The sequence below is a fragment of the Vollenhovia emeryi genome, unplaced genomic scaffold (genome assembly GCF_000949405.1).
Source record: "Vollenhovia emeryi isolate VEMERY1.0 unplaced genomic scaffold, V.emery_V1.0 DF939160.1, whole genome shotgun sequence".
In the NCBI taxonomy this organism is placed as follows: Eukaryota; Metazoa; Arthropoda; class Insecta; order Hymenoptera; family Formicidae; genus Vollenhovia; species Vollenhovia emeryi.
In genome coordinates this window covers 1,615,436-1,627,340 of record NW_011967206.1, presented here as the reverse complement: position 1 = coordinate 1,627,340, position 11,905 = coordinate 1,615,436, and the positions used below count along the sequence as shown (strand labels likewise).

The 11,905-nt window shown below is 34.9% G+C and overlaps 1 long non-coding RNA gene across 1 annotated transcript; it reads right to left on the bottom strand.

The window, feature by feature from the left end:
- Positions 1-139: 139 nt before the first annotated feature.
- LOC105564743 lies at positions 140-5,772 on the bottom strand. Its single transcript, XR_001009150.1, has 2 exons — positions 1,759-5,772; positions 140-1,425 (listed from the first exon to the last, which is right to left on the bottom strand). It is a non-coding gene; the product is annotated as an uncharacterized LOC105564743 (long non-coding RNA).
- Positions 5,773-11,905: the final 6,133 nt, after the last annotated feature.

The following is an 11,905-nucleotide window of genomic DNA, read 5'->3' as shown; positions in this document are numbered from 1 at the left end:
GTATATACTAGAAATTATAGCTTAAGTATCAGAAAAGCTCATATTTAAGTGATTGTTATGATCAAAAGAAAAAAAATTTGGATCGGGTAGTATACTGTAGTTATTAAATCGGCTTATAAGCCGCCGTGTAAACGTAGTCATTGTCAAATACAACTGCGTTTAAGTTTAGTTTGTATACGAAACGTGAAAATTTTGGAAATCCGCAATTCTAACGCGAGTTTTCTATTCCCTCGCATTTATTCTGACGATGTCTTTTATCAGGATTTACCTCAGGGGGAGGTGGAGGTTATTTCGAGTTTATTGCTGATACGAGTTTTCTGTGCCCCCGCACGAGTTCTATGAATGTCTTTTATCAGTCGAAACGCTAAACTAATAGCGTTTTTGATTTGCTGACTCGACCCGACTCCGAGTCAGAAAAGTTTGATCAAAAGTAAGATTTTTGCAGAAATTTGGTTCAAATCTTGTCAGAAGTCAGAAAATCGAAAACGCTATAAATACATGTTATGCCCGAATTTCTAAACAAAAGTTCGAACACGATTCTTTTTATTATTGTCAAATACAACTGCGTTTAAGTTTAGTTTGTATACGAAACGTGAAAATTTTTGAAATCCGCAATTCTAACGCGAGTTTTCTGTTCCCTGGCATTAATTCTGACGACGTCTTTTATCAGGTTTTACCTCAGGGAGAGGTGGAGGTTATTTCGAGTTTATTGCTGATACGAGTTTTCTGTGTCCCCGCACGAGTTCTATGAATGTCTTTTATCAGTCGAAACGCTAAACTAAATACATGTTACGCCCGAATTTCTAAACAAAAGTTCGAACACGATTCTTTTTATTGTCAAATACAACTGCGTCTAAGTTTAGTTTGTATACGAAACGTGAAAATTTTCGAAATCCGCAATTCTAACGCGAGTTTTCTGTGCCCCCGCACGAGTTCTATGAATGTCTTTTTTTATCACTCGAAACGCTAAACTGAATAAGTACATGTTATACGCGAATTTCTAAACAAAAGTTTGAACGTTGTTCAAATTGAACCCACTCATTTGTTGACTCTTTTGCATAATTTATTTACATTATTTCAAATATTACACATACTAGAACTTCGATTCGAGTTAGATAGGTAAGATAGTCGATGTCAACTAGTTACGTTAACACTACTGAAAGACGATTCAGAGATTTATAATTTTTCTATCTCTTTTTTTTAAATGTGAGAGACATTTAACGTGAGAGAGACATTTGAATAACGTAAGAGACATAATTTTGTAAAGTATATATATATAATAAAAGATATATACACGATAATGTAGACATTATATAATAAGTAAAGTAATTAATATTTAATAAAAGTAAATGTTTCCGTATTTCATAGCGTAGGGGCGGCTGTTCCACCCTTCCTTGCGCCCGCGCCCAGCACGGTACCATCTTGCTGTAAAAAAAAGAACTCGATAATATCGAATCGACATCAAATCGACGTCAAATCGACTTGTCGATGACTAGTCGAAATTTAAACCCATTTTTAGATCGAATCGACTACAAATTTTGACCGTCGATCGACCAGTATCATCGACGTCGATTCGACCAATCATTTCTGGCTGGGATATATTGTGGTTTGCTGGGATATAATGTTTCTCTGTCTCTTCTTAGATAACAAAATAGAAAAAAGATAGGAAGTTGACTGAATTCTGGTTAACAGTTAACCGACGTTTGTGAAACTGGCCCTTAGAAAGCAGGGGAGGACGAGTTACGTGTGTCAACGTACCTTCTTTTACGGGATTCTCAATATTCTGATGTCGTCGACGACGATACGGACGATGACGACTCCTCCGTCCTAGCTCTGCCGTCACCGTCACCATGCATGTGGTCGTTGCTGTCTCGAAAAACGTTGTTATACGAAACCATAAATAGAATTGTAATCTGCTAACTACTTTTTGAATATTTGTCACCAAGAAGTTTAAAATATGCGACATCCAACGACCCATGGTCAAAATTTCACAGTGTTCCGATTCGGGATCAGTGATGAGATTGCAGGATTTCTGGCGCACGCGCAGTAGCGCCAGTAGCGCGAGCCTTTCTGCCATGCGCATAGCGATCACGTGACTACCATGAAAGACTCGTGCATACCAGGCAACGTGGGGGGGCTTCTAGGGACCAGTGTAATAATTTATTATTAAATTTTACATCAATTTTTTATTAAAACTTATATTAATAACATATATCATATAAAGCAGTTTATTCAACATGTACATTAATGTTATATGAGTTGTAATAAAGAGAGAGAAAGAGATATTTTATAAAACAGTAAATAATAAATAAAATAAATATACCGATTATAGAAGCTATTCAGCAAGTGACACAAAACACAAGTATTAATGTTTGCATATAATGAAAAAGTCTTACCAACGTTTAAACTACCATAGTAGAAATTTACCTCAGGGAGAAGTGGAGGTTATTTCGAGTTTATTGCTGATACGAGTTTTCTGTGCCTCCGCACGAGTTCTATCGATGTCTTTTAACACTCGTCCTGATATGTAGCCACACCTGCATTATTCACTAGTATGTGAATAGCTGCTTCATTTTCCAGTAATTTTCTAGCGTAATCTCACGCTCTTAATGCTAGTGAGATCCAAAAAGGAAATCACAAGCTCTTTGTAAAACTAATACTAATCATAGAGCTCTGCAGAACCGTCGAGCAGTATCGTTAGACTGCTGATGTCTGATGTTAAGAAGTGCGTTAAAAAATGGGAATTGGTGGAACATTTATCTGAAATTGTATATATATACGAATCTCGATTAGAAGTATCGGGATCTCTTGTCAAAATTGATAATATACAACGCGTTTTTGTACTTTAGAGGAGAGTGTGTCGTGCTAGCTTCGCGAAGTTAGTACATCGCTAAATAACCTACCGGTTGACGGCGTTCCCGCAGCGGGGAAAATCCAAAAAAAAGCGAAGTACATTTTTTCAATTTTCCTGTTGAAGTCCCTGAATCCTTGTTTCAGCAGCCCCAATCCTGTTGAAGCATTCATGAATCACAGTTGCACATTTTTCAATTTTGATTTTTTATTATAATGGTTGCGGAACTTTTTCTAATTTTTTTAGGAACTCTGGAACTATCGAAAGTGCTATTAGAACTGTTAATATCTTTTTGAAATTCGAAGAATATCGTGTTAACTTTACAGATCCCGATGCAGCAACTTTAATATAGGAGTCGAAAATTTCCACGTCCCGAAAAGTAAAAATTTTAGAAATCCGTAGTTCTGACCCAAGTTTCCTATACCCCCGCACGAGTTCTATCTATGTCTTTTATTACTCGAAACGCTAAACTCATTATTGGCAAGGAGGTTATTTTGAGTTTATTGCTACGTTTACTTTATTTATTTGCAGTAATGAGTGATTTAGTCGACCCAACTGGCATAAACTTTATTGAATTATATCCACTACGTTTCGACCATCCGGATTGTGGTCCTTCTCAAGTGATTTGTGCTTACATGTATTTGAACCTTGAGAGATAAAACGGTGAATGTTTTAGTTTCACTGTTACATGCCTTACTTAGTGCTACTTAAACTTATTATATAGTAACTTACATGTGGATTTCGCAAATTATCGGATTGAAGTGTAGTACTAATAAGTCGTCGGACATTTCCACGATAGGACGCGTGTTAGAGCACATTCGTATCTGACGGATAGATTACGACTGACCTGTAGGTGAGTTTGCCGAACAATAAGTTGTGGAAAACATTAGTGGTTTATTTATTTGATTTACCTGAATGATATTATCTGTAAAATTGCTTTATCTCTAAATACAATATTTATAAGAATATGTAATGTGATATAAAATAATGATATGAAAATTAGAAGTGGGCATAATTGGTTTAATTGTATTTTGGAGAAAATAATCTTGATTATTTTCTTGTATAATTTACATTATTTATATTATTGTTCGTGGGGTTTACCTTATCTATACAGCACGCACGTCTAAAAGATAGAAAGTAGGTATACACGTGTTGTTTGGGTTAGGGAAAGATGGCGGTTATTTCGAGTGCGTTGCTACTTTTACTTTATTTGGCTGATTTGCTTGTATACGATATAACCATCAGTCTTATTTATTCTACCATATCTGCCATCTTTCATACGCAAATATTTCAAATTCTTGTCAAACACTTTCATTACATTTGTATTAGCAGCTTCTCTGTTACCAAGTATACCATAAGAATATATTGGCACTCTCATTTTAAAACACAAATTCTCCGCATCACGCGTATTCTTTACCACGCTTTCTCAACCGACGACACCAAACTAAACTGTTGTTTTGTGTTTACCTACCCTGTTTAGTTGCGAGTTAGAAACAACGGTAGAACAAAGTGGAGAGTAAACTGCGTAAACAGAATTGACTAACTAAAAGGCAGTTTTTATATACGTATAAGCGTCAATTGAAGAATTAATTGAAATCAATTAAAAGAATGGAAAAGGTAGAGACTTTATTGACTAGTATCAGACTACCCACCAAACTGAACTTATCGCCACTTATTTCATTCAACGTTTACTTGCATCACAATTTAAATATTTTAATTATAACTTAACATAATCTAAAGGGTCATTCTTACACAAAATACTCCACTTCTCAAGCACATAAAAACTAAAAGAAAATCCTTACTATTCACTTCTCAAAATTCTGCGACGAGAAATTTTTGCGCGTTTTCCTACAATCCCGTATTAATCTGATATAATCTGATTGTTCCATAGACATGTTTATAAATCCGATTATTCTAGGGAACTTTTCTCCAAGTCGGTTTTCTAGACTGCGATTAATCCGATTGCAAATCTGATTACTACACGTAAACACCCCGTTCTTACATCCACTTTTGGCTGCGTTCAGAAACGTCACCCGAACGCACCAGCGTATATTTTATCCTTGTTTAACATACGATGAGCAACAAGGATAGAATGATACGCTGGGGTACCCGGGTGGTGTTTCTGAACGCAGCCTTTGATGGCGAAAATCGGTCCCAAGTAAACCCTATGACGTGGCCGCTCTCAGGTTTCTCTCTGCCTACATACCTAGCTCAACGTCATCAAAATCATAACATGCAGCCATCATTGCTATCAACACTACTGTATTACCAAAAAGAGTACTAGCGTCACCAGATTTGCGTTGATAATTAGTCTCAATTTTCACACCTATTTGCTCTAACAATGGGCTAATTGTAATTTTTCCGGCTTTTATTGTCAACTCGACTGAACTCAACCTATCTATAATAATGGACTTTGCATGACTGCTCCTTCTTATCCATTATTTGATTTAAGATTTCTTATAATTGATTTCCCTTAATGGTTCTGAAGTAATAAAGTCTCTTAGACATATATAAGGATCTTTGCAACTTTGGCATATGTCTCTTTATGTTATATGAGTTTAGTTTTTTTTAAAGTTTTATCTGTCTTCGGCAAAAGAATTTTGTAAATTTCAAGCAGTCTGCGACATTGATTCTTCTCCATTTGTTATTATTTCGTATGATTCGCAAATAGAATGTATTTTTACAACTTATTCATAGACTCTTACGATATTGTTGCGTCTAGGAGTTGCTCGCGTTTCGCACACTGTCCACACTCATGTCTCACTCACACTAGCACACCCGTACATAATTTGGACTTGGTTCGATGATAAATAACATTGTAAGATGTGACATTTTTTCCACTCCACAGCCAGCTTATCTTTTCTTCTTATCATCTCGTGTGTTTTTTATTATATCTACTTCTATTATTATAGTACTTTCTTTTCTCTTTGCTCGTTTCTTTCCTCTCCCTTTTCTTTTCATTTTTCCATTTTCTCCTTGACTATTTTCTTCACTAAAGCATGTCAGCTGCAGTGATTTTATTTATCTGTTTTTTAATTGTTCCTATTAGTTCTAAGTCTTTCAACTTTATTTCTTCTTTTTGAATATAGATAATTTTTATCTTCATCTTTGGTGACTCCATTACTTTATAATTGTCGCCCAGCTTATCTTGTACCGTTGCCTTTAGCTTTTCCATTTCTTCTTTAGCTTCACATCCCATAATCGTTTATTCGTCAGTAATACAGCGTAACGGTAAAACTTGAGACCCGAAGGCTTAACAGGAGTACAGGACTCGGAAACTTCTAGCACCACTGCTAAAAACTCTCGTCGTCAAGGGAGCGCTATGCGATTTCTTCTCGAATGCAGCCCGATTCAGCCGGTTCCGAAGAACCACTGATACCCCAGTATGGTCGCAACAATATTTTGCAAAGAGACGTGTGAAGAGTAATCGTAAAGTGATAGGGAAGTGCAGGGTGTTTAATAAATCATCAAACTGTTGCTGTTCGCCAGGAGGTAATAAAAGATCAAGGGGGTCTGATTCAGGGAAGTAACTTGAAACAGGTGCATTGGTGCTCATGTAAGGTTTAGGAGAGAGATGGTGTACCTTCTTCGGCTCGTGTCTCACACAGGATTTATCTCAGTAGGAGATGGAGGTTATTTCTCGAGTCCTTTGATACTTTTATCTATCTGATTTGCCTGTACGATATTACCATTTAAAGATAAAAATATTGCTTTATCTTTAAATATAATGTTTACGATAATATTCAAATTATCGCAAATGCACGTCACAACAACGTTATTGACGTCGTTAGTTGATGCATCGAACAACTGTGCTCGACTTATTTATAACGTAAGGAGGAACAAGGAAGAACTACGTATTGTACAAACCGAGCAAGGTGTGCGTGCTAAACAATTAAAATTTCGAGAAGAAGTTGATACAGATACCAATTTTACTTGAACTCTGCAGAGATTGATAATATCAATATTCGAAAAATTCTTCGATATTTTCATCGGACTTGGCGTAGAGAGATTTGAGATTACTGCAACAGCGCTGTGTGCTAAGAGCTATGTGCTTTTTGCACTGGCGTGTCCTTGGTTCCGCGCTTCTTAATCTGCATAATTTACATAATCTGCATATTTGACGTAATAGTACATCTATCGGGTGTGATTTGAATTTCACAATCTACGAGCAATCGTTATAATTATGAAAGTGGAAAAATACAGCATTTTCTACCTTTCAAATGTTTGCGGCATTATGTATTTTCTGTTAATGGAAGACATTTATATTATGATATACGGGAAAAATACAGTTATGTAATATGGGATCCGCTATACTGTGTCATCGGCGAATAACACCCTAATGCTCGTAAAAATCGCTAAAAGCGTTTTTAAACGCACCAGGAATTAAGCAATATTACGTTTCGTTTCACGAGCCGCAGGGCACAAATTATACATATCTTCTGTTTTCGTAGAATAGAACGACTGTTTTATATCTTTAGCGAGATTAAGTACTGTTCGTTAGGTTTATTTCGTTTAATAAATACGATAATACTTTTTTGTTTATTGATTTTCTAAAGTCTCTTTATTAGCGAAAACAGTTTATTTAGAAAAAATTATTTGATTACACATATTCATATATAAAAATTTTTATCTAAAGGGATCATAGAGCTGATAGAAGAATTGCCATCTTAAATTCTAATAATATTAATGCGCACCCGATAATGTGCCATTTTTAAATAATAATAATTAATAATATATAATAATAACTAGTAATGTTTACTTTTTAATAAGAAGTTACAACTTCATAAATAATTTATCTATTAATTAATAATTTTAATAATTTGATTTGTTCTTTGTCATCTACTTACATTTTGAACGAAAAGATGAATACGTTATTTTTATAAAGTCCAATTTTAATAGCGATAGTTTTTTTAAAACTACACGCCTACATGACGTTATTAAATACCGCGTACGTTCGTAGAATATTATTGTACTATCTTACCACATATCGCGTATACAATTAAATGGGGACATATAATCGTCATCATTTGGCCACACGGGAAAGTCTAACTTATATTTTGTCCCTGCTCCATCCACTGTGTCTCCGATACTGGTGGTAACGGTGGGGCGATAGGCCCAGGCATTTTCTTGGTCCGAGGAAAATTCCTTTTCTTAACCGCTGGTTTCTTTGGAAGTGCATCTCTTGTTGTAGTTTTAGGTACTGGTTGTTGTTCCAACTCTCCCTGGAGTGCATCTTTTCCATTGCTAGTCTGCATCTTTAATGTTCGAGCTCCGCTCAATTCGCCAAATTACAAAGTATTTTGGGGACATATAATCGTCTTTGAATTAACTGTCTCGCGTTTTTTTACTAAATCGTCATATTTGTACCAAAATTGTCCTGCTAATGTATATGCGACATAGTGGTTCTTTTGTACACTATAATCGACTACACCGATTAACATATATATTTTTCCACTGACTGTCACTATTTTTTTAAGTGAATCCAGTTTGTGGACAATAATGTTACCTTTGCTTGGGTAACCGCTATCGGTAATTATAGATGTGTCAATCATGAGGTGCGGCCCAAATTCTGTCGTAGGTACTCGCAATTTTCTTCTTGCAATTAAAGCCAGTTCTTTCAAATGTTATGCAGCCATCGATTGCTTTTGTTTATACACATTGTTGAATCAAAAATGCATGTTATGCAAATTAACATTCTTATAATTTTACTGCCAATTAGCGAGGACGAAAAATCTATTTTAAAAATATAGATACCCCCGTACCGATAAAGATAGAAAGCATAAAGGTGCCTTTTCACGCGTCGCTCGTCGCTGGATTTCTCGGTACATGATTGGCCGTCATTACTTTTGTCGCTGGTAACTCTGTTGATCTATGAAAAGAGTTCAAGCGATATTTTGTAACCTCAAAGTTGTGAAATATTTATATCTTGAAAGGTGTTTAGTGAAAGGTGAATTTCAAAATTTAGTTTAATCTGTTATTGATAATTATTATATTCGATTTTTGGAAAATTTTGAATTTTGTGAAAGTATTTAGGTTTTGAGAAGTAAAAATTAAGAAGTTATTAATAACATACGGTGACTCTTTTTCACATAAGAAATTTGTATCCAGCCATACAAGAATGAGAAGCAATTTTATTAAAATTGCATTCGCTTTTGCATAAGCCGCACAATACAACTTTTGGCACTACTATAGTCTAAAAAGCATTAAAAATTACATTTTCATTCAAAACAATTTAATCAATAAAATTACTATTTTTTGTATTTTCTGCATTTCAGTTGATAATTGACAAGTAACAAAAAGTGAGGTTAAACACAGAAGAGATTATCCAAACGATTGTATTTTACATTAATTCTCCAAATTAATTAAACTTTGCTATTTATTAAATTTATTTATTACCTACCTGATTAGTTGCCATTGCGAGAAACTCTTTAAAATTTTATGTATACTCGTATATCCTCTTGTCGCTAGCGACAAAAAGACGAAGTTAAATTATTTTAACTTCGTCTTTTCGTCGCTAGCGATGACGATAGTACCACGTGACACGTCCATCGCTAGTGACTAGCGACGTATGAAATTGCACCTTAAGACAAAACGTAAGGAAAAGAATAGGATAATTGAAATATTAGGACAAAGAAAAGTTAAAGTCCCACGTAAAATTAATAAAACTGTACGGTTATTTTGTCTCGAAAAAAATCTACGTTTTCTTTTCCTCCAATTCCTTTGGAGAAACAATTAACTGCTTAGGAATTTGAAATTTACTTATTTACTTGTTGCTAATTATTGAAAATTGATGTGGTTCTTAAAAATTTCGAAATAATTATTCAAACTTTATTAATTTAAAGCGATTATAAATTAATTTACGATTTTTACAACAATCATTTTCTGTTACGTGATGTTTCTTTTTTACAGTTGGTTGATAAATCTTTTTTTATTAATAACTGAAAATGAATAAATGAAATGTTTTGCGGTACAAATTACACCTTCCGACAACTACTTTAGTCGCTACTAACAGAGGCGAGATTCAACAAAATTATCGCTGTCGCGCAGGACAATAATTTACCACACTTTGAAAAAATTCAATTAAGCGAACCTTTGCAAAGAAACTGCAGCAGAACTACTCGTATCATATGCTGTGTAATATATCCTGTCTCTTTTCCCCTCTCTATTTTGCCTCTCTGTCTGTTATGTTCGTGACAACTTTTCTTAAGGAGATGAATGGGCATGCTGGGTCTATCTTCTATGTCTATGTCATAATATATCTGACTAATGTCGTCAGATTAGTTGATTCATTTTTAAAGTAAGAATAAAAATTAAAAGTTAAAATAAAACGAGCAGTTGTGGTGTGAGAAACGCAAACTCGGTCCAAAAATCTTCACGATTCTCTGAAAAATAAAGAAAAAATATCAATCGCGATAAAAATTCGATACAGTTTTCATGTGATTTAACTAATCACGAGAAAGTAAAACGTAGTTCGTCACACTTCGTTCTGGTAATTGTGACGGGGAATGGTGGCAATGCCAACAGTCTCCCTCAAACTCACCATCTAGCATACCGAGTGTTTCTGTGATTTCTTATCTTTTTCTTATCTTTTTTTAAAATGGCACCAAACAATAAGAAGGTGAAGAGAAAGAAACGCGTGGACTTGAATGTGTTGCAGAAATGGGAGCTAATAGAGAAATTGGAACAAGTCGCCTCGGTTAAGGATGTTTGTAAAATTTATGACGTAGGGAGAAGTACCGTCAGCGGAATCCTTAAATCAAAGATCAAATTGCAACAGTATATCTCAACACACAATATTCATAGCTCTAAATTATATACTTCTGTAATAGGGAATAAAAAATCTTTCAAGATTGGACCAAACAAAAATATAGATAAAATTCTGTATAAGTGGTACAGTCTACAGAGATCCTGTGGTATTAATGTACAACAATCACAGTTGAAATCGCAGGTTGAGGCTCTTATAACACGCATGGGACTCAATATCACATGTAGGAATGACTGGTTGAAGAGATTTAAAACTAGACATGGCATTACTTTATTTTTGAGCGATGGAATCTCTAGCGAATCTTCAGCATCAGAAAAGAAAATCAGTAACGAAGAACAAGTTAGGCCAGAAGAATCAATTAAATTTGGTAACGTACCTTCATCCTCAGTTTCATCTCCGATTGCTTCTACAAGTCACAACATTCCGGAATTATCTATAAAAGCGGAAGATCTTTCTTCACCCTTATTACCATCTACGAGAGCTTCTGCACATCAGAACATTTCGGAAGGGTCTATAAATGTTGAGAATATGCCTTCATCGTCATTTTTACCTCCAATTGCTTCTACACAGTCAAAAATTTCCGGAGACTCTATAAAAGTTGAGAATTCCTCTCCAATGCCAAGATTGCACGTGATACTTCTGGGCTATTCAGGGTCTATAATCATCTTTGCTCGTTCGCTCAACACATGAATTGTTCAGACACCAGGATGCCGCATCGCCAAGATGAAACCCAAATTAGCTAGACATCTTAGTTTGTTGTTAAGTATGGTTTCATTTGCACTCTTTGACAGCAATATTTTTGAAAATTGTTTCTGCGAGTAGTGAATATATCTGCTTCAATAAATACCGCGTTTTACAAGAACGAAATCTCTGAAAAATCTGTTGCCTTTGTTTACAGATTAATTTTTATTCAGGTGAATTACATTGATCTAAATTTAAATAATCTTTTCTTATAAAATCCAGCAGTAGTAACTCTTGCAAAAATACCTACTAAACAGATCATTTTCGTAGAAAAATAGTCTCGAAGATATCCGTCATTGATGATTCTCGCCCAATAATTAACCATATTGAGTATTGTCTACTCTTAAGTAATTTGCAAAGACTTTAAACAATCTGTTTAAGGATTTGACAAGAATAGAGTAAATCACCATCTTCATTTTTTAACTATTTATATTTGGTAATGTCAATTCCACATTGTGCGATAAACAAACGGGGATAGTTGCTGCAGGAATAAAGTGTGGCATTAGTGCGTCCCGGTCGTTTCCCACGCTTATTTATTCGAGGCGACG